Below are 24,103 nucleotides of genomic sequence, written 5' to 3' on the forward strand. Positions count from 1 at the left end.
GATTTTCTTTACAGTTTTTTCACTGCTGTATTCCCTAAACTGTTGTCTAGAATTGCCTGTTTTTGAGGTTTATATTCATGGACTGATAGGATACATTTTGTATATGTCTGCCTTCCTTTATATAACATTATGTAGCTGTGGCTCATTTTGTTTGTTTTTCAGTTGATGTAGGATATGTCATTGTATGACTGTATCAGAGTTTTATCCATTCTACTGTAAATGGACATCTTGGCTATTGCTAACTGCTAACATCTTGGCTATTGCTATGCTCTTAATGTGCATGTTTTGCGTTTCTTTCAGATATATACCTAGGACTAGAATTGCTTTGTTCTATGGTATGCATATCCTCCACTTGAGTAGATAATGACAAACTTCTTTTCCAAAGTGGTTGTACCAATTTACACTCTTACCAACGGTTTAAGAGAGTTCCCATTGTCCATATCCTTGCCAACACTTAAGATTGTTAGTGTTCTTAATTCTATCTGTTTTGGTAGGTAAGAAGTATTTTATTGTGGCTTTAATATGTATTTACCTAATAGCTAAAAGAAGTCAAGTACGTTGACTTGACCTCTTATGTTTGTTATCTGAGTACCAACAACATATGTTTGTTGGTATTTAGATACCTCTTTCGTGAAGGGCTTTTTAAAATTCTTTTGCTAGTTTTCCTGTTTATTTGTCCTAACTTGTAGGGGTTTATTATACCTTCTGGATGTGAATCCTTTATATGTTGGGCAGATATCTCCTCCCAGTCTGGCTTGCCTTTTTACTCTCTAAATAGAGTATGAACAGCAGTGCTTGATTTCAATGTAGTCAAAAGTTATCAAATTTGAATTCATGCTCTACCTACTGCGTGACCTTGGCCAGCTTTGAGCTTTAGTTTACTTATCTCTAAATAGTTGGTAATAATATCCATGTCATAGGGTAATTGAGAAGATTAAATGAGATAAAGCACTTATTATAGAGCTTTTCACCTAGCAGTCCCTCAATAGATGTTAATTGCCTTCCCCATCATTTAGGGTGCTCATTTTCATACTGTCTTTTGGGAAATTGGGTAGTATTCATGAGCTATTTGCAAATGAATGTTTTGGAAATTAGAATCTCATATAATTATCCCAGGAATTTAGAAGGTGGCCTAAAATAGTAAATCATAATTAATTTTCCCAGAGAACTAAAATGTAACATTTTCTCTGATGAAAAGGATTTATACTCAGTATGGGACCCCTGAATAATAAAACTCATGACTGGAGTATCTTAGCCAGAAAACAAGAAGCTATAATTTAAAACAATCTAAATCCTATAAATAATGCATCATATTTGGAAACTAAGGGTAGATTTCTTTGCATCCAAGAAGAAAGCAAGTTTTCTTAAATGATGAGATATTGCTAATCACTCCAGCCCAAAGTACCTTCCCTCTCCTTGGAACTTTCTGATGCTTATTAATGATTTTCACTTTGACTTATGTCATCATTCATTCATTCAAAAAATATTTATAGGACAGCCCTTATTTAAAAAAAAAGAGGTGTCTCCTTTTTTTGTAACAAGCCCTATGCTATGGGAAAGAGACAGAGCAGTAAATAGTGTAGACTCAATCCTTACCTGAATGAAGCTGAGAAAGAAAAGTAAAAGAAGATTAAAAAAAAAAAAGTTATAACACCATGCTAAAAAAGCAATCCCAGAGTTCTGCTTCTAGTAATGGCAAAATTATTCATAATGGACCAACCTTCCCACAGATAATTATACTCTGGACAAAATACTATACTATAAATGTTTATATATATCATGTAATTTATACACAAATTCATCACTTTAAAGCATACCTTAATACTTAAAAACGTAAAATATCTGAAGGTACTGGAGACCAACCAAAAGCAGGTAGAAATTGATGGGGAGTCAACATTTGGGATAAAGGAACAGCATTGGGTGAGTTTCATGCTTTTATGGTTTTTTGCTTCAGGGCAGTCACTAATTGGTATAGCATGGGAGTGGCTAGAACTCTGAAAGAAATTCAAAGTCTTACTGATGTTGGGAATGAGAAGAGAGAGGCTACTATAGCAGCTGGACAATGAAGGGGAATTCACAGAGGGGGACGCCCAAATTATGCATATACATATTTGCCAAATTATTTATCCTTGAACAGGCATCAGCTCTCTTTAAGGGAATATAACAGACTCCATAGTCTACAAAGTATCATTCGCAAGGTTCAGGATACCATCCAAAATTACCAGACATATGAAGAAACTGAAAAATTTGATGCATACTTAAGAAAAGGTAGTCAGTGAACACTGACTCTGGGATGACCCAAGTGTTGAAATTAGCAGACAAGGATTTTAACGAAGTTTTTTTGACTGTGTTCAAGAATATAAAATATGCATATAATGAAATAATAGACATGAAATCTCAGTAGAGAAATAAAATGGAAATTCTAGAACTGAAAAGTACATTATCTGAAAGAAAAATTAACTGGATGAGCTTAATAGCAGATCGAAAATGTCAGTGAACTTGAAGACCAAAATTATCCAATCTGAAAAACTTCTTCTGCCTTTTAAGTCTCTCTCTTCTCTGTCTTAAGGTTTTTGAGCAAGGTGTATGATAAGCATCTTAATTCCAGTTCCTTCAGAATAAAGTGTAATACTACGAGCATCAGCTCCACTTTCAGGAGCAGAGACCTTGTCAGTAGACCAAGAACATACCTTCCAAGTTCTCCATCAAAAGTTGGTAAAATATTATTTAATGGACATAGAGTTTCAGTTTTGCAAGATGAGAAAAGTCCTGGAGGGGGGTAGTGGTGATGGTCGCACTATAATATGTACTTAATGCCACTGTACGCTTAAAAATGGTTAAGATGGTAAGTATTACGTTGTGTGTATTTTATCACCCCCAAAAAAAGTTTAAGTAAAAAGTTGGTAAGAAAATTTAAGCAAGAAGTCCTTGAATCATTTTTTTCTCTTATGAAAATGACATTGGTCCCAGAGGCAAAATGCATCCTGCTATTGTTTTTAAGAGCTGCTCTATCTGCTTATAGTCAATATATAGGAATTATACATGTTAATATGTATACAAAGTATTGATAGAACAAGACATTTGGTATTCCATGGGTTTCAGAAATCATTCGGGAGAAATAAGACTAGGTAGCCAGTGTGTATCCACCATATCCTAAAATTTGTATTTTTAAAAAATATTTTTATAATTTTATATTTCTAAAATATATTTTATATATATAATCTAAATTACCTTAATTTCAGGGGAAAACAAATTTTAAGTTGTTTTCTTTGTTTTTATTCCTCACCCTAAGATTTCACATGTCTAAATCTAACTATAGCCTCTTCACATACTCCCATTGTTTGAAAACAGAGAACTTTATAATGGAAAAGTGGTCTCCTTTGTTTTTCCTTCCCCACTTGAATTTTTATTTTTATTTACAAATGAATAACAGAATTTAACAGGACTCTGATTTATTCTGTCCCTACTTTCCCCTTCTCCCCATTACTACTTTAATTAATGTTTTACTTTTATCTAAAAATATTCTTGAGTTACTTTTTTTTTTAAAGAAAATTGAGGATGCAACTTTGTTATAGACACCTCAGTCAAATTATAGTGGTAATGGTGATATGAGAAAAAGTAACTCTGACTCATAAAATTATCAGAAGGGGAATTTTCAAGTTTGTTAAACAGAAGGGACAGTTGGTTTGGTTTAGTCATCAAAATAAACTGTGCCCTACTGATTTCCAAGTTCTATATTGTGCTCAAATTTTCCATTGGGAATGAAACATTCCACTCTCCCTTTCTACTGTTTAACTTAAGCTGCAGTGAACAGTAGGAGAATGGCCCTGTGGCTGAGCTGCTTATTTTTTTTTTTAAATCTATTCATTTTATACTTTCAGACAGATTTTTCCCTGGGGTGAAACAAAGGTTAACTGAAATTTCCTCTGTTGTGTACCTGAACGAATCAGCAGTTTGAGAAGGAAATCCCATTGATGGGCCAAGAGAGTGACAGGCTCTATTTAAAGAATTCCCCTGACTGTGTGGTAGACCAGCCATGCCATGAATTTAACTGTTCCTGTGGTCCCCATACTTGTACCCACCAAAAAAGAGAGAGAGAAAGCGACTTTGTTCTGCAAACGTAGCCCTAAGCTTTGAAAACCATGAGCCATTGAGTTTTGTGAATTCAAGTTAGACAGCAACAGAGGCCAAGACTCTAGGGGAACAATATCTGAAAGGAAGTACACAAAAACAGGTAGAAACTGTTTAACTGTTTTATTTCTCTGTGTGTATACAGATTTATGTGTGTTTATACACACACCCAAAAAAAACTGTATCCTTTTCTCATTTTATGTAGCTAGTCCTAATTATATTTAAGCAATGATGTTTGTTAAGTTTTGAAAGTTATTAAATTTTTTTGTTTTTATAGCCTTTTGACTCCATAAAAGTATTTTGGTTTTAGCAGGACATATTATATGTTTGGGAAATGAGATTAAACACAGCATATGTTTAAATTATTTTTTAAAAAACTGGACCTTTACATTACCTCTGCAGGAGCTTTACTGTCAGAGCCAGCTCATGTATTTTGTATTTTTCCTGTTTAAGGGAAGCTGCTTTAAATATGAAAAGATGGTATCTTAAGTTGGATTAAACATCCTTAATTCATATGTATTTAACCTCAGGACTTGTGAGCCTTGTTGAAAATCCAGCTTTAACCCTGCCTAGTAGGCCTCAATAGCACATACTGCATGGAGATTATAAATAGTCATGGTCTTTCTGAGATGGAGGTTAGTGTGTATTCCTAGGGGGCATGGACTGTTTACGTTTCTAACAAATATTTCACATACGTTGCTAATTCATATTTCTGTTTACCAATTTAGTAGTTAATTTTAAAAACTTTCCTTTGTTACTTGAAGCTTTTGTTATCAAAAGTTTCTTAAGTATATTCTTCTTCCAGTGTGGATGGGACCTTAATGGAGATTTTGTAAAACACTAGAACTCAGAGAAAATAATCCCGAGTGATTGGTTTCCTTCAGGGACTTTGAAGAAGCAGGTACCATTTGAGTTGGTTCCTGAGGTAATTTATCTTAAAAGATCACGTAGGGTCTAGATTCATGCTCACAAATGAGAAATTGAAGTCTAGAGAGTTAAAATGATTAGTACAAAATTATTCAGTATGTTTTGGAAGAACCTAGGTCTCAATTCATACCTGGTGTTTACTTGTACAATAAACTGCCTCTCTTTTATTCCAAGATGGGTATTTTAAAAATCATTTCTTTCTTGTCAGTTATACCTCAGTAAATCTGCGGGAAAAATCATTTCTTTCTTTCCCTTTTTCTTGTGCTATTTCCTAACTTTTTCTTCTCTTTCACTTCTTCCTATTCCTTGTGTTTTCTTCTTCCGCTCTTATTTTTCAGTATTGGTCCTACTGCAAATAGGTTGTGGCATTATAAGTTTAGAGTAGGATCTGGGGGAGTGGATGTGATCAAATATTCCATATGGCCTATAGAGGGCTACATTGTTCTTTTTGGATGTTCTTGTTTTTATTTTTGTCTTTGGCGGTATGCGGGCCTCTCACCGCTGTGGCCTCTCCCGTTGCGGAGCACAGGCTCCGGACGCGCAGGCTCAGCGGCCATGGCTCACGGGCCCAGCCGCTCCGCGGCATGTGGGAGCTTCCCAGACCGGGGCACGAACCCGTGTCCCTTGCATCGGCAGGCGGACTCTCAACCACTGCACCACCAGGGAAGCCCTGGATGTTATTTTTTTTTTAATCAAAATCATTCATAGCTAGTTGAACAAGTTGTGACTCAATCAAATACTCATTAGTTGATGCTTATGTAAATAGAAGTAAGAGCTGACCAATGCCATGGATAGATCCCAGCTGATTTTTAAAGATCAATAAAAACAATTGACATCTTTTTTTAGGAAATCACTTGGTTCTTCCAATTTTATTCATTAAATAATATTTATTGACCTTCTACTATGTGCCAGACACCATGCAAGGCAATAGAGGTACAAGCGTAAGAAGGAAATGGTTTCTGCCCCCTTATAGACAAGAGTTAACCACAACTGGAAAGTTGGGACATTATTTTTATAAAACTTCATAGAGGACCAGCATTGCTTTTCAGATAATACCATTAATCCTATCAAATATAGTCCTATGTTAAAAAGTAGAAAAGTGCAATTTGAAGTTCAACAAGTTGTTTTCACATTATTAATTGCCATGTGCTACATGATAAAATGATCATATTGTGGAGATTTTCAGTAACAATTTTATTGTCAAACAAAGCCAGAGACTATTCATAAAAATAATTTAGGGAGGTGATAAGAGCATGTTGGTTCAAAGCATGGTTTTGAAGTGAGCCTCCAGTCTGCCACTTACAAGTTTTGTGGCAGTAAACAAATTATTTTAAACCTCACATAAACCTCACCTTTTTTCATCTGTGTAATGAAAATAATAATAGCTGCCTCTATAGGATTGTTGTGAGGGTTAAATTAGAAAAATATGTAAAAATGCTTAACATAGTACCTAGCACAGAATAAGCTGTTATGTATTAGCAGTTCCTATGTTCTGTATTTTTAAAAAACAATCTGGATTTGCTTCCTCTTGGAGGGTCTGTTAGTGGGAATTTGAAAAGGAACATTCTATATGTATTATGCATGTTTTCTTTGTTGGAGATACTGCACATTAGAATTTCCTCAGAAATCAAGGTGAACATTTGTTTAAAAGTACTGTCAATTAGGATGAGTTTTTAAAATTTGTTTTCTTTTGAATTCAGAGTTTTATGTAATAATATCTAATCCTCCATAACTTCTTGCTTGTTCTCTAGCAATCTCAACTTTGAGTAATAGTTATTGTAGGTCCATTGGTAAATATTTGTGTTTTGGATTTAAAGACAATTCTGTCAGTAATCTTTCTGAAGCTAAATTGAAACTTGAGTAGCTTATGGGGCTTGTCTTCCATGTGATGTCCAAATTCTCCCCCACATACTGAGTCACCTGGTGTCATTAGAAGGTAAAAGTTTTAAGGTAATAGGGTACCAAGTTTTAGATGAATATTTCTTTTGTAGTCAGACTGCTCAAAAAGTTGTCTGTTTACTGCTTCCAGTCTCTCTCCTCTACTTCTCTTCTGTTCAGTAGAGTTTTTGCCTCATTGCTTCATTCAAACTTCTCTTATCAAGATCACCAGTGACTTGGTAATAATTACAAGAGTCAGTTCTGAGCCTTGATCTTACGCTGACCTATCAGTGGCATTCCCCATAATTGACAACACCTCTTCTTTGATACATTTTCTTTAGTTGGTTTACAGGGCATTTACCCTTCCTCCCAACAGGTTTCTTCCCACCGCACTGCTTATTTCTTCTAAATCCTTGCTCCTTTTTTCTTCTTTCCCTATATTCAATCCCCTGGTACTGTCACCCATTCCTCTTCTAATCATCATCTCCATGCCACAATCTGCAAGTTTATATTTCCAGTTCAGGTCTGTCTCTTAAACTTAAGACTGGTATATCCAGTAGCCTACTAAACATCTTCATTTGGTCGTCTAACAGTTATCGCAAATCCAGCCTGTTCAAAACGAAATTCATCTTTCCCCCAAACATCTTCATCTACAGTTTTTAGTTACATCAACTCTATCCTTTTAGTTGCTCAGATCAAAAAACTGGGAGTCATCCTTGACTCTGGTCTTCTTTTACATTCATATCCAGCTCATCAGGAAATCTCGTTGGCTCTACCTTCAGAATATATTTAGAATTCCTTCACTTCTCAGCACATCTTCTGCTGTCATCCTGGTTAGAGGTATCATCATTTATTAACTGAATTATTGCAATAGCCACCTAGTCTCTCTGCTTCTTTACTTGCCCCTCCCCTCATTTTTTAATCTCAACAGAGTGATTCTTAAAAGAGATTTTTTTTTTTTGATGTGGACCATTTTTAAAGTCTTTACTGAATTTGTTACATTATTGCTTCTGTTTTATGTTTTGGTTTTTTGGCCACGAGTCATGTGGCATCTTAGCTCCCTGACCAGGGATCGAACCCGTACCCCCTGCATTGGAAGGCGAAGTCTCAACCGCTGGACCACCAGGGAAGTCCCAACAGAGTGATTCTTTAAATTGTCAGTCAAATCATATCACTCCTCTGTTCAGAACCCTCCACTGACTTCCCATGTCACTCAGAATAAAAGCAAGTATCTTTATAAGGCCTACAAGGCGCTTGTAAACTGGCAACCCTGTACTTGTTTGACCTCACCTCCCCCTCATTTACACTGTTCTAACCACACTGGCCCCCCTGCTGTTCTTCAGTCACACCAAGGATATTCTTGCTTTAAGGACTTTGTTCCTACTGCCTGGGATATCCCAGAACTGCATGGCTAATTCCCTCATCTCATTTAAGTTTTTGCTTAAATATCAATGAGGTCTACTCTGTCCCCGCTATGTAAAATGTAGTTCATGTCCAACACTACCAATTCCCATTACCATGCTCTAGTTTTTCTTTTTTCAAAAGCATTTATTACTGATAAGATACATCGTTTACTTATTTGTTATGTTTGTTGTTTATTGTCTCTCTACCCTAGAGAGACACTAGAATGCAAGTTTTACAGGGGTAGCAATCTCTATTTTGTTTAAATAGCCCAAGGACCTAGAATGGTGCCTCAGTATGGCAGTAGCTCAGTAAATATTTGTTGAATGTATAATGGTAAGAGTTGAGAAGAATGTTTAGTTTAACCCCCAGTATACCATCAGGTTCATTAGACCCCATTTTAGTTTGTTTCTTTTGGGAGCATTTCTAACTATTTCTAAGAATTTATATGTCATGACTTTATTCGTTCTTAGAGTTCTTCCAAAGAACAGAGAGATTTACTTTTCTTCTTTATTCTTTAATAGAATAAAACTCATTCTATCTCAGGATTACTAAGTGGGCCCATTGGTTCCTTTTATAAATCTAAGATACATCATGGGATCCTAGTGATCTTATTTTTGCCATATCTTAAAACATTTTACTATTTCATCATCCTAAGAATAATTTTATCATTACTCATCAATTATTCCAACTATGTTAAAAAAGAGTAAAACTAATTTTTAAAAAAACTAATTTAAAAAAACAACAGAAGAATGAGGGAATTGCCTAGAATGATGATGTAAGAGTGAAATAAATCTTCACTGTTTCATCATCCTTCAGTTTCCTTATTTTTTTTTATTTTATTTTTTTTGCGGTACACGGGCTTCTCACTGTTGTGGCCTCTCCCGTTGTGGAGCACAGGCTCTGGACACGCAGGCTCAGCAGCCATGGCTCACGGGCCCAGCCGCTCCATGGCATGTGGGATCTTCCCGGACCGGGGCACGAATCTGTGTTCCCTGCATCAGCAGGCGGACTCTCAACCACTGCGCCACCAGGGAAGCCCAGTTTCCTTATTTTGATGCCCAAAGTATTGCATTATCTTTCATGAATGTATGAAAGAAGTCTGGAGGCACCATCTTTTTAAGCTTTCATTGAACACAGTTGAAAATTCGGAATTTTACATTTTCTGCCCAAATTGGCAAATAGAAGAAAATTAACAGAGGAAGACATTTCACAGTTATTAGATGAATCAGAACATGAATGCAAAGAGACAAGTTGTAGTACCCAGCCGTTAATGATGTGATGAACTTGGCCTTTTAAGTGAAGTCTCAGACTATGATTTTTTTAGAGGATATCACAGATGAATTTTCTCAATCTTAAGAATTGGTGAATGAACAATGTATTTCTAAGTACAGAAAGGAAATAGGGTATTCTCATCTAGTCAGTCAAACAACAGGAAGTTCTTTGCCACACAATATTTTATGACAAGAATCTGTACCGTCATGCTTTGATAAAAGGATGTGTGGCTGTATTATTTCATATTTTATGATATTTGTGTACCACAATTCACTTGATATGGTTTGTTTCAAGTGGACAGATGCTGAAGGCAGATGTGTATGCAGAGGTGCTAGAAGGAAATAGATGATATGGAAGTGAAAATAATTGAATGGATTGGTCATTCTAATTGGTGGTTATAAATCTAAAAGTAAAAATGTTTTGTAATTATGGAGCAAAAAAGAGGTATATTTGAAATCTGGTATTAATATTTACAAAATGGATGTGTTCCAAGTTCATACATGACAATTGATGAGCAGTTAGTTGTATTCTAGGATGTTATCCATTTCAGGTATATTTAACTTCAAAATAGGAAAATATAAAATAAAAATTGGGGTTTGCCATGTTTAAATTCTTATTAAGATATCTAATAAAGTTGTTTTCATTATCACTTTCTCTTTAAATTATTTGTAAAATGACTTAAATTATTAAAGGATCTGTTAGACCCAGGTGATGAATGGTGATGACTGTTTTTCCTAGTATAATGAAGCAGGTGCTGCTCTAATACTGGAGATATGAAGATAACTAAACATTGGCCTTGTAGAGAGATGAGGTGCTAGTGGCTGGCATGGTAGTAAGTAAACTTTTCAGAGCAGGTAAATGAAACAGCTAGGCTAGTATTAAATACAGGAAAATTAAAGAATTGTATCAGAGGAGAAACAGTGTACTACTACACAGCCATAAATTGAATATTAACCTGAGAAGAGGGATGGAGGGAAAAGAAAGTCAGATAGATTGTTACAAGAAAACTGAACCCCCTTTTACTTTATTAGGAATTTAGATATTAATGCATAAAATAGATAAATCCATAAATATCAGGATGAACATTATTTAGAAGTATGCAGATAAATACCAAAAGAAATAGAATTGAAACTGCTTGCCTCTGGGGAGTGGGAGCTGGAGTAGGGAGGAGAGAATTGCTGTTTTTACACTTTTTAAAGTATTATTGGAGTTTTTAATACCATGTGCATGTATCACTTTGATAAAAATTAGCAATAAAATAGGAAATTATGAATTTAAAGAGAAAACTTATCTGGTATGTAGCAATTGAAGTTGAAGGCACGGGGACAATGCAGAAATCCTAGATCTGAGGTGGTGAACAAATGGTGATGACTGGAAGGAAACCAACGTATTGGCTTGGAAAGACATTTTAAAGAAATATACTGTGAATTTAAGACCTGGCCTGATTGGATAATGGGGTGAAATATTGGCTTAAGATGAAAACAAACCTATATTTTGAGTCATTAGTAACAGCAGGGAAGAAAGAGAGCCAGTTTCAAGTGGGGTTGTAAAGATGAGTAGTGCTTCGGATATGTTATGTTTGCAATGACTGTAATATAAATGTTTGTGATACATCCTGTAAACAGTTATAAATGTAAGCCGGGACATATTTGTTCTTAAGGCCTGGAGAGAGGTTTGAAGAAAATACGAGCCCCCAAAATAGTAAAAACGAATTGTTTTGGAGTGACTTATTTCACCAAGGAGAGAGTGAAGAGAGAACCAGACATTGAAGACCATACATGTACTCACACGCAAAGTTAATGATAGGTAAAGAAAAAGAAAAAGGATTTGGGAGGGAGACAAATGTTGAATAGAAGGATGGCTGAAAGAATATAGCTTACAGATTGGTATTAAATTTTTACCAGCAGGTAGATACCAAATTTATATAGCCTTTAAATCTTCTCTAGAAACCTATAATATCTTAGAAAAAGTAGCCTCTTCATTAAATCTGGATGTGTTTTATATGTGCTTGTCATTTTACAGATGTTTCAAGTGTCCACATTGTATATTTTGGACAGGAAAGGGTGAAAGTGGGGAATAGGAATCGTAGATATCTTTAAAAGAAGAAAAAACAACTCCCATAATCCCACCATATTTACTGTTTCTGTTGATACTTTTTCCTTTTCTGTTCTTGTTACTTAGTGTAATTTGAGGAGTCTTTTATTTCTAAACAAGTATTTCTTAAGCAGATGGTTTATTGACTAAATCCTTGGGGTGGAGGGAATGGGGGATGAGAGGGAACTCGTGTGTGTGTGTGTGTGTGTGTGTGTGTGTGCGTGTGCGTGTGCGTGTGTGTCTTCGGGGATACACAAAAGCCTTTATATGACTGATAAACTTTGCAAGAGCTCTGTATAACCCTGTGCTAAGCACCTGTATTTATTTCCTCTTTCTTCTTCCTCCTATACCTCTAAAAAAAGAAAAGATAAATCCCCATTTATCATTTACACACACTTAAAAATATAAAATTTCTGGTAAATTTAATATGATTTAAAATAAGATGAACAATTTGATGCCTGACTTGCAAATTCTACTAAAATTGTTTTATTTAAACTATTGCCAGTTACACAATGCAAAAATTTAATGACGAAATGGTTTTGTGACCAGTGTTAAATGGAAAAGTATAAATAAGAGAAAACCAAGACAGAAATAAAGAGCAGTTTGAGAAGAATACATGTGAATAAAGTGGCTCAGCCCTCAGGGGATTTGCGTGTGGCATTGTGTGTATTTCAAAAGTTTCCGTTGAAATAACAGATGCTACTGATGAAGTTGGGAATAGTAACTTCATTTGTGGCTGATTTGGTTGCTTATTAAAAATGAGAAGATCCCAGGGGGAAATCTGGTATAGTGGAGTTAGGCTCAGGAAAGAATATAACAAATATCTTGCAGCTTCATCTTTGTGATCTTTAATCCGTAAACCCTGGCTAGCTCAGGCAGGATTATCTATAAATGTCCAATTATCTTAGATTACATGTGAATCCTGTGTCTGCCAAGTAATTTTATTTGATAACAGTGATTTTTTTAAAGTTCTTTTTTAGTTTCTAGAGTTGCTTTCTACAGAAATTCCAAGTTTTTTCCTTAGCCATTGAGAATTATCAATTGAACTTTTATTTATACAATGACAATCTATAAAATTATCTATTGGCTAATGTACCCCAGTTCAGAACAGTGTTTACTTGTGTGAGCATACATGTAAGCATGTTTACATATGCTTCCTTTTCTTTCCTTTTTCTTTTAAATTTTTTCCATTCACAGTATGCAAGATATGCTGATAACTGGTTAGGTAGAACTTACAATTTTGTGATTGAAATAAAATATTTATTAATATAGGTCTTAATACAAAGTTTAGAAATTCTCAGTAGCCTGAGAGATACAAATAAGCTGCTTTAGACTATGAGTGAGAGAGAAAATAATTCTACCGAATGAATTCAAAAGAGGAAATGTTATTTAGGTAATTCATTCAGTAAACATGAGTACCTATGACAACTAAGGAATCATGCTTTGGTGTGTGGATGATACAAAGATAGAAATGACAAGGTTAAAGTCCAGGATGTTACAAAATTGAGGGTGATCATCTCTGCTTTTGAGGTGTTATCAGGGATGACATCAATGGATGAGGTAACACATGATTTGAGACTTGAAGACCAAGTCCTAGTTCCAAGTGGTTGAAATTGGGGTTGGCTTGTGTTCCAGGGAATACATGCATAAGCATAGTTGCAGAGAACAAGAGGACACATTGGGAAAAGTATTAGGCATAGCTGGAGCATTGGCATCAGGAAGGTGAAGCCAGAGAAATAGGTAAGGGCCAAATCTTGGAAGGCACTGTGTGACATACAAAGGAGTTTTACATTGATTCTGCAGGCATTGAGGGATCATTCAGGGCAGAATGTTTTCACATTTCTGCTTTAGAAACATTATTTCATTCACAATATATACAAATATCAAATTGTTATGTTATACATCTGAAACTAATATATGTCAGCTATACCTAAAAAAAAAAAAAAAAAAACCCTAAATAAAAAAGAAAGAAAAAGAAACATTATTCCAGTAACAGAGGAAGGCAAAAATGGGTTGTGGTACTAGAGATAGTTAGAAATTATTTTAATAATCTAGGTGAGAAATTAAGTGTCTCTGGGTCAGCCTAATGGCATTGAGGTTATTATGAATAGATTTGGTGAGCAATTGTATGAAAGGTGAAAGGGAAGAGTTGAGGTTTTGATTTGGAAAATAAACTGTGGTACAAGTTATTGAGAGAATATACAAGGAGGAGAAGTAGGGTTTGTTTTTAAGAGAGAAATGCAAGGAATGGGGAGAAGGTAAAGAATTTATTCTTAGTAATTACGAGTTTGAGTTACCTATAAGATATCTAATCCCAATATCCCATAGATCAGGAGCTCAAGAAAAGATTGGGCCTGGAAATGCAGGTTTGGTGGTTCTCTCAATGGCCATGTATGACAACCTGGGACAAAGAATGTAGAATGAGAATGAGGACAAAGAATGGAATATACCAAGTGGCCACTGAAGGAAGAAGAAACTGTAAAGGGGAACAAGAACTAGGAAAGTAGCTTGTTTTATCAGCCAAGAAATTGTTGACTCACAGAGGTCAAATGAGAAATGTACTGAATATTATCCATATACTCATTAAATGTGAAGAGCAGAGCCTTACAGAATATTCAGAATTTATAATCGTGGGACTTCACTGACAGTCCAGTGGTTAGGACTCTGTGCTCTCACGGCCAGGGGCCCAGGTTCGATCCCTGGTTGGGTAACTAAGATCCCACAAGCCGCGTGTGTAGCCAGAAAAAAAAAGTGTTGCTGCTGGCTTTGAAGGTAAAGGCAGCTTCTAGAAGCTGGGAAAGGCCAGGAAATGGATCTTCCCCAGCCTCTGGAGGGAAAGCAGCCCTGCAGGGAAAAAAAAAAATTATAATCATGGAAATTGGACTGAGTTAGGTAGAAAATTGGGCAAAGAGGGTTATGGTGTTGAAGATCAAGGGAATAAAATGACCAAAAGTACAGAAAAGGGAAAGCACTAGAAATGTTAAATTACAAACAGTAGGACCTTTTAGTTTAAAATGTTAGGTATATAAAAAGGGAGTGTGGGCAATAAATTTAGAAATGTAATATGGTTGATTTGTCTTTTATGCTATAACTGCCAAATTATTTAACCTCAATTGATATTCTTTATGTTTTGTGGGGTTTTGGGGTTTTGTTTGTTGTTGTTTTCTTGGTTTTTTTTTAAGGCCGTGCCATGCGTCCTGTGGGATCTTAGTTCCCTGACCAGGGATTGAACCCACGCCCCCTGCAGTGGAAGCACGGAGTCTTAACCACTGGACCACCAGGGAAGTCCCTCAGTGTGTTTTAATGTAGTGAAAGAATGCCATGTCATATGAGCCAGAGTTTTGGCTGTATACTGCAAGTGAGAGAAAAGGTATTGAGAATGCCCCAAATCTAGGTTCCTTAGGGATTGCAGGTATATACCAACCATTGTCTCTTTTTTCCCAGTCCGCATCTGTGAGCCTGTCTATAGACTCACCAATTATTTGGAGAGAAAACAGTTGCTAGAGAACTGACATACTTAATATTGTATGAAGACTGTTTTGGTGACACAGTCATCCTAAGTTAATTAATTGATCATTGGTAGAATTCAGTATTTCTTGTTAAATAACCCATATCCCAAATAATAGAGGACTTTCAATCTTTTTAAAAACTTCATGTTAATTAAATCATCTTATTTTTAAAAAAATTTTTAAATTTTATTTATTTATTTTTGGCTGTGTTGGGTCTTCGTTGCTGCACATGGGCTTTCTCTAGTTGCGTCGAATGGGGGCTACTCTTCATTGCGGTGCGTGGGCTTCTCATTGCAGTGGCTTCTCTTATTGTGGAGCACAGGCTGTAGGCCTGCAGGCTTCAGTAGTTGTGGCACGCAGTCTCAGTAGTTGTGGCACGCAGTCTCAGTAGTTGTGGCACGCAGGCTCAGTAGTTGTGGCACACGGGCTTAGTAGTTGTGGCACACGGGCTTAGTTGCTCTGCGGCATGTAGGATCTTCCTGGACCAGGGATCAAATCCGTGTCCCCTGCATTGGTGGGTGGATTCTCAACCACTGTGCCACCAGGGACGTCCCATCCTATTTTTAAAAAATGAGATTATCATGGTTATTTACTTAACACAGTAATACTTTTTAGATTCTTTAGCCCCAAGATAGTACATACTGCTCTACTATATGATAAGTTCCTTGAGGGCAAGCACCATGTCTTAGTCATCCTTCTCTCTCCTACACTGTCTTTTACATGAGAGATTTTCAGTGAATATTTGTTGAAAATTAACTCAACGCTACATTAAATGAAAACATTTTATACTTTGAGGAAAATTACATTTACGTTCTTAAATAATTAGTAGTAGCAAAATAACTTCTTATATCTACTTTGCTGAATATTAAATTCAAGTCCATTGTATGTGGAGAAAATCATAAATACATACCTCTTCACTGAATTGTAATGAGACTTAAAATTTTAGATGTTAGAAATTAGGATATCTAGAAAATGTAAGGCACCTATGGCTTCCGTGTAAGAAGGGGCTATAGTGTATTAGGCTCAGGAAAAGATTCTTCTTAGTACCTGGCTCCTGTACTGAAAATGACCAACTAGATATGCTGAAGTGAAATCTTCTATAATCTTTGGTGATCTTAGGAAAAACATTTCACTAACTCCTACTTCCTGTCAAATTATCCCGAAAGGTAGAGAGAACCAGCTCTATAATTGTGCCTGCTTTCCCAGCAAAGAGATGATCTTCACCAATTCCCATCCACAAGAATTTAGGCAGACTAAGTATAATTGAAGCAAAGCATGAACTGGCTTTACTCCTCAGAAATCTAGCCCAAACTCTTCCTTAGATCCTTTGAAAACTGAGTGCAGTCTTATGGGTAAGTAGCTACATTAGCACTATATTTCACAAAAGCAACAATTGCAATTTTTTGTAGAAAGCACACACATTTTAAAAATGAACATTTGTGTAACCATACAGGATTGTTCTGAAGATGAAATATGTATTTTAAACAATTTATAGACTGTAAGTCACCATCACCATATAAATTTGAAAGATGTTTATCTTTATGCATGAGAGAAAGAGAGAGAAGGAAGGAGGGAAAGGAGGAACGGAGAAATAAAGATAGCAGAATAGTTCCAGAAATAGGAGAAAATGTGTAAAATGTGTAAGGTTATGGGTTCACTTTTCTTTGAGGTTTGCTTTTTTGTCTTGAAGTTATTTCAAAAGACAGGAAATATTCTGTTTGTTGCATAGTATTAACAAAACCACCCTGTAATACTGTTTTACTATCTCTGCTTTCAAGAGTACTACTCTGGCAGAAAGAAGCCTGATGTACTATTCCTTGGAAAGCTCCACACAGTAGGAAGTCAAGACTTTTAAAGTTAAACTGAAAGAGGAAAGACATGGAAAATTTCTTAGTTGGAAGAATAGATTTAATATTAATCAGTAAAATTTCTTAGTTGGAAGAATAGATTTAATATTAATTAGTAAGTCCTATGTGTTTCAGGTAAAAAGCTTATTCTAAATAATAATATTTTAATTCTCAGTATTCTTTATATATAAAAAGGTGAAAATTCTTAGTAAAGGAATTATCACACCCTTTGTTCCAATCAACCTGTATTGTTTGCTGTATCCTTTTACCTCTTTCATTATGTTGCTTGTGCCTTTCCTTTTTACTTGTGTCCTTCATCACCTGTTAAAATCCTATTCAAGATGTTTGCTTCCAGCCATATTGTGTTAACTTATACCAGACTTGCCCTCCTGACAAGAGATGATGAAATTAGCAGACAAGGACTTTAAAACAGACATTATAAATATACAGAGGTTTAAAGGGAAAGAGGCATATAATAAGAAGGGAAATGGAAGATATAAAAAAGAACCAAAGGGAACTTATAGAGCTGGAATATACAATATTTGAAATGAAAAAATGAAATGAAAAATTTTAGTGGATTGACTTAACTACAGATCAATTAGCACATTTTCAGACATTGAACAGCAGGCAGTACTGGACCATGATACATGAGAATATGGAAATGAAGGAGGTGCACCCTACAATAAACCTGCATCATGGTGCTAAGAAAGGGAACCCAGGCACAACATGGCCATCTCACTAAGATGAGAAGACAGAGATCAGAGTTCAGAGAGGCTAAAGAAGCTGTAGTTTGTGAGGCATAGTACTGGAGAGAGAGAGAGAGAGCTGAAACGGATATAACTCCAGAAATCTGCATTGGGGTGTACCGATGAATACCAAGGATACTGAGTTCTCTGCCCATGGATAGGGCAGAACTCCACTAGACGTGGACAAAAACCTACTGGAAGCCAAACAATTCCCAGAACTTAACCCGAGTTCTTACTTGCCAGATTGGAGAGACTGTGTTAAACACCCTAGACATTCAGTAGTGACCCCACTACTAAGATACATCTTAGTAGTAGGGCTTAATTAACCCCAAGTAAAAGCTACTCTGGACCTACCCTAGCAAAGCTTTAAAAGTCTCAAAAGGGTCAGCTGATCTGGAGATTACTTAACTGCGTGTCAAAACAGAGTCTCACACTTTTTAAAGTAAGAAAAAATCAAGACACTCAACAGGGGCTTCCCTGGTGGTGCAGTGGTTAAGAATCCTCCTGCCAATGCAGGGGACATGGGTTCGAGCCCTGGTCCAGGAAGATCCCACATGCCACGGAGCAACTAAGCCCGTGCACCACAACTGCTGAGCCCATGTGCCACAACTACTGAAGCCCGCATGCCTAGAGCCCATGTTCCACAACAAGAGAAGCCACCGCAATGAGAAGCCCTCGCACCGCGACTAGAAAAAGCCCGCACACAGCAACAAAGAGCTAACACAGCCAAAAATAAATAAATAAATTTTAAATTTTTTAAATTAAAAAAAAATAAATTAAAAAAAAGACACTCAACAGTGTACCTCAGTAACAACCAAGGGGGAAAAAAAATACTAGGCATTCAAAAAAGCAGGAAAATGTCACTCATAACCAGGAGAAAAATCAGTCAAGTGATACAAACCTAGAAATAACAGAGAATATGAAATTAGCAGCAGGGACTTTAAAACAGCTGTTAAAAATGTACTCTGAAATTTAAAGGAAGGGAGAAATATAATAAGAGAAATGAGAGGTATAAAAAAGAAGCAAATGGAACTTCTAGAGCTGAAATATATATTTGAGATAAAAAATTTACTGAATAGGCATAAGTACAAATTAGATTATTCAAAGGAAAAGAATAAGAGAGTATTATGGACAGCGTTATGCCAATAATTTCAACAATTTAGACAAATTCCTTGAAAGTCACAAATTATCAAAACTGGCCCAAGAAGAAATAGAAAATGTGAATAGCTCCATATCTACTTAAAAAATGGAATTACTGTTTTAAAACCTTCCTACAAGTAAAATTCTTGGTCCACAAACAAGGAAAACTCCAACCTAGATGACTTCACTGGTGAATTCTATCAGATATTTACGGAAGAAATAATACCAGTCCTACACAAACTCTTCCCAACACTTCCCGAACTCTTGTGAGGCCAGTTTTACACCAATATCAAAAACAGACAGACATTATAAGAAAAGTATAAGCCAATATCGTTCATGAACACAGATGTAAAAATTCTTAATAAAAGCAAGTTGAATTCTGCAGCATATTCTAAAGAATAATACATCCTAACCAAGTGGAGTTAATCACAGAATACAAGGTTGGTTTAACATTTGAAAATGAAATCACTGTAATTCACTGTATTAAGAGAGAGAGGAAAAACCATGGGCTATCTCGGTTGATAGAGAAAAGGCACTTGATAAAATTCAACACACATTCATATTAAAAACTCAGGAAACTAGGAATAGAAAGGAATTTCCTCAACCTGTTATGAAAAATCTACAGCAAACAGTATACTTAATTGTGAAAATCTGAATGTTTTTTCCCTAAAATTGGGAACAAAGCAAAGATTATCTGCTGTCACCACTAATATTGAGTATCATAATGTAAGTCCTGCATAAGGCAGTGAGGTAGGAAAAAGAAGGAAAAGGCATACAGATTGGAAAGGAGGCAATAAAACTGGCTTTATTCACTGTATTCATCAGAGTAATGCCCATTAAAATCATAATGAATACTACTTCACACCCATTCTAAGGTTAAAATTTAAAAGACTGACAATTCCAAACTTGGTACAACCAGTATGGACATTCCTTAAAAAAACTAGAAATAGAACTACCATGTGATCCAGCTATCCTACTCCTGGGCATATATCCAGAGAAAACCATAATTCGAAAGAACATATGCACCCCAGTCTTCATGGCAACACTGTTTACAATAGCCAAGACATGGAAGCAACCTGAATGTCCATCAACAGATGAATCGATAAAGAAGATATGGTATGTATATACAATGGAATATTACTCAGCCATAAAAAAGAATGAAATAATACCATTTGCAGTGACATGGATAGACCTAGAGATTATCATACAGAGTAAAGTAAGGCAGACAGAGAAGACAAATATCATATGGTATCACTTATATGTGGAATCTAAAAATATGGTACAAACGAACTTATTTACAAAATGGAAATAGAGTCACAGATATAGAAAACAAACTTATGGTTACCAAGAGGGAAGGGGGGGAGGGATAAATTGGGAGATTGGGATTGACATATACACACTACTATATATAAAATAGATAATAAGGACCTACTGTATAGCACAGGGAACTCTACGCAATACTCTGTAATGACCTATATGGGAAAAGAATCTAAAAAAGAGTGGCTATATATTTATGTCTGATTCACCTTGCTGTACAGCAGAAATTAACACAGTGTTGTAAATCAGCTATACATCAATAAAATTTTTTTAAATAAATAACTGAAATTCCAAGTATTGGTGAGATTATGAAGCTAGCTGGGACTCTCATACAATGCTGATAAGAGTGTAAGATGATACAATCACTTTGGGAAAATTTGCCAGTTTCATATGAAGGTAAAGACATACTTACCATATCTAATAATTCTACTCCTAGCTATTTTCCCAAGGGAAATGAAAACTTATGTCAAGTAAGAAGAAAGAGTCTCACTAGAATGTTTATTGCTGCTTTATTTATAATTGTAAAAAACTGGAAACAACCTAAATGTTCTTCAGGAGATGAACAGCTAAACAAATTTTTGTAGCCACACAGTGGAATACTGCTCAGCAGTAAGAAAGGAACAAACTACTACTACCTAACAACATGAATGATGACTTTCACAAATATTCAGAGTGAAAGAAGCCATATACAAAATGGTACATAATGTATGATTCTATTTATATGCAGTCCTAGAGCAGGCAAAATGAATCTTTCGTGAGCGAAAGCAAATCAGTGGTTGCCTCGGGTGGGGGACTGATTGCAAATATGCTCAAGGTGACGTTTTGGGATGATGGAAATGTTCTACATTTGATTTTTGTGGTGGTTACACAGGTGTGTACGTTTGTCAAAATGCATCATACTGTATTTTTTACGTGGGTATATTTTATAATATGTAAATTATACCTCAATACAGTTTTCTTTTATGGCACAGCCTTCTGTGACTTTTTTCCCCTTTCTCCCTAAATTCAGATATCTGCTCTTCCTCTGAATTTACCATAGTATCTTGTTTGGTTCTCTCCTACTCCTTTTCTTTTTATCTTTTTGTGTTTGCCTAAGTTATAAGCTCTTACCAGTTTTGTTTACCCTATAGCACCTTGCTTATTGTAACCTTTCAATACATGTTTGTTAAACAGCTAATTTAATGCAAAGAGAGTTATCAGTTATTGTTTTGATTACGGTTCTAAAGTCTGAAAAGAATCATAGTCCTGGATCTTAGCAAGACAAAGCTATAAAGCAGGTAAGAGTTGATATTAGGCATCTTCAGGGCAGTCCTAATTTTACACTTTAGGGCAATCCCATTTTATGTTCTGTGGCATTGGCTGGTACACACATAGAAGATGGGTGCTCCCAGGCCCTGTGGGAAGTTGTCTTTAAGGCAAGACACTCTGTGTTGGTTGCAAAGACCTGGAGGATTTAGGTAATGTAGGCTAAGTAACAATGTATTTGATTCCAGTAATGAATGAAAATTTGATAGAATCACAGAAACTTAGTGCTAGAAGATACCATGGATACCACTTTATCCAACCCATTACTAAACAGACCCAGAGAGGGTAAATAACCTGCCCGACGCCACACAGCAAATAAGAGATAGGGTTAAGTCTGGAGCCCACATTTCTGACAAGTCCCTTACCAGAAATTGAGCAAAGTGGAGAATTGGCTGCCGGTGGAAGTTGTAATGAGTTGCTCTTAGACAAAGCTTTCATTAGGTTGGGATCTGGAGTTAAGGAGCAAACAGGATAGGTATTAGAGTCAGTTATTGCTAGGGTAGAACCAAAACTGAACCATGAGTAGGGCCAAGAGTTGACTTATATTTTCCTCGTGATGTCTTTACTTCATTTACCACCCAGAAATCTGATTTCATTTGTAATTGAAGCCTATTTTGTGTACTTGCTGACAAATTTTCTACAGTAAGAATATACTGTAGCTTGTCGAGGAGGAGTTAGTATGTAACCTAGAATATTGTTGAATTCCACGGGTATGTTAAAACAATCTAAATGGAGCTGATCTCCCTTGTAAACCTTTCCTTCTTTCAATATTCTCTGTTCATGTGTAAATTTATTGGAGTTTGGGGGTGGTAACAGTTGCTATTTTGCATTTCCTTGGTTTGGGAGTTCCTTTTTTAAGGACAATATTAAGCCAGTTTTATAATTAAAGTGATTTTAAGTGGTCATTTTGAGTTTTAATGATGAAGGACATGGAGGTACAAAAGGCAGCTTTGAAAGTTACAGCAAAGCATGCTCCTTAGATGAATCCTTTGAATGAAAGAATAATAGCATGGATGGTGATGATGAAGCTGCTGCTATTTAATGTATTCTCCACTCTCAGTATATGGATGCAGCCTCCGAATTTTACAAAGGAAATAATCATCAGCACAGCATCTCTGCTCTCCTATGGATTGGTCTTTTTGTAAAGCAGCCTCTTGGTTTTCTTAGTAAAGGTATTTTATTTTAAAATGTATCTCTAGACACTTACTCCTGGTAGGCCTGGGAAAATGTAGATTACTTCATGTCTCTTCAAAATTCCTTTCAAAGAAGAGTCAAGCTCAATTTGTGTTTTTGAGATAGAGAAGAAGAGTAGATAGGAGGAAGGAGGAAATCTTTGCTTTGGGGGAAGAAAAAATCTTTCAGTCCTTTGTTGACACCTTAACTTCTGCATTAGTCATATGTCCCTTCCTCCTTGGCCATGGATGGACCAAGGGAATAGCCGCCATTTGCAAGTTTGTAAAGGGGCAGTGCAAAGAGAAGAAAACAGCTGATAAAGAAAAATGTAGGGCTCCCACCCCCGTAGGTTTTTACAGTTATATTTTTAGGTTGGTCACTGTCTTCTGGATATTTGGCCTTCTGTTTTTGCTCTTTTACTTCACTATTTTTGATGTTGTAAAATACAGTGCTAAATTCCTAGCTCTAATCATGAGATAGTATTCAGAGTCCACCTTATAAAAATGTTACAGTGAGAAGCTGGCGGACACAGGGACACAGTTAATACTGATATTGGAAGGAAAAACCTTTCTTCTACCTACTTGGGTCTGAATGGTGGGGGGCCTGCGAGTTAACTGACAATAGAGAGAGTTACAGGAGAAAAGACCAAGGGTGGAAGCACTCAGTAATGAGTAACTCACTAAATAGCCAAAGGTAAAGGTTTGTATACTAACTTAACAAAAGGGAGGATTTAGGGCTTCAGAAGATAGAAGGTTTTTTTGTTTGTTTGTTTGTTTTTTTGCGGTACGTGCTGCGCGGGCCTCTCACTGTTGTGGCCTCTCCCGTTGCGGAGCACAGGCTCTGGACGCTCAGACTCAGCGGCCATGGCTCACGGGCCCAGCCGCTCCGCGTCATGTGGGATCTTCCCGGACCGGGGCACGAACCCGCTTCCCCTGTATCGGCAGGCAGACTCTCAACCACTGCGCCACCAGGGAAGCCCTGATAGAAGGTTTTGATGTGCTTGTTTACACAGTTTTGGGGGAATGTCCTGGTACCCAAGGTCAGTGACTTTCCTGACTAGAGACTTCTGGGTTGGGGAGAGGGGCTGTGGCAGCTGACTCACAAAGCAGGCTTTTAGTCAGATAAGGGAAGTTCAGATAAGATTTCTCTCTGCACCTGCTGTTGGGTTTTTGGTCCCTTCAGTGATATATATATATATATATATATATATATATATATATATTTGTTTATAGTTTGATGGTTTTTAAAGCATTTTCACGTATCTCACTTGATTCGCACAATATTTTTTAGGTATACAGGGAAAATACTATTATTCCCATTTCACAGGTAAGGAAACTGAGATTAAGAGAGGTTAACTATT

At 36.2% G+C, this 24,103-nt stretch overlaps 1 protein-coding gene across 5 annotated transcripts in view; it reads left to right on the forward strand.

Moving 5' to 3' along the window:
- Positions 1-24,103, forward strand: part of ZCCHC7 (zinc finger CCHC-type containing 7) — a 248,461-nt gene that overhangs the window by 167,510 nt on the left and 56,848 nt on the right. The gene's annotated exons all lie outside the window — the stretch shown is intronic.

Source organism: Orcinus orca, chromosome 6 (assembly GCF_937001465.1).
Source record: "Orcinus orca chromosome 6, mOrcOrc1.1, whole genome shotgun sequence".
NCBI classification, from domain to species: Eukaryota; Metazoa; Chordata; class Mammalia; order Artiodactyla; family Delphinidae; genus Orcinus; species Orcinus orca.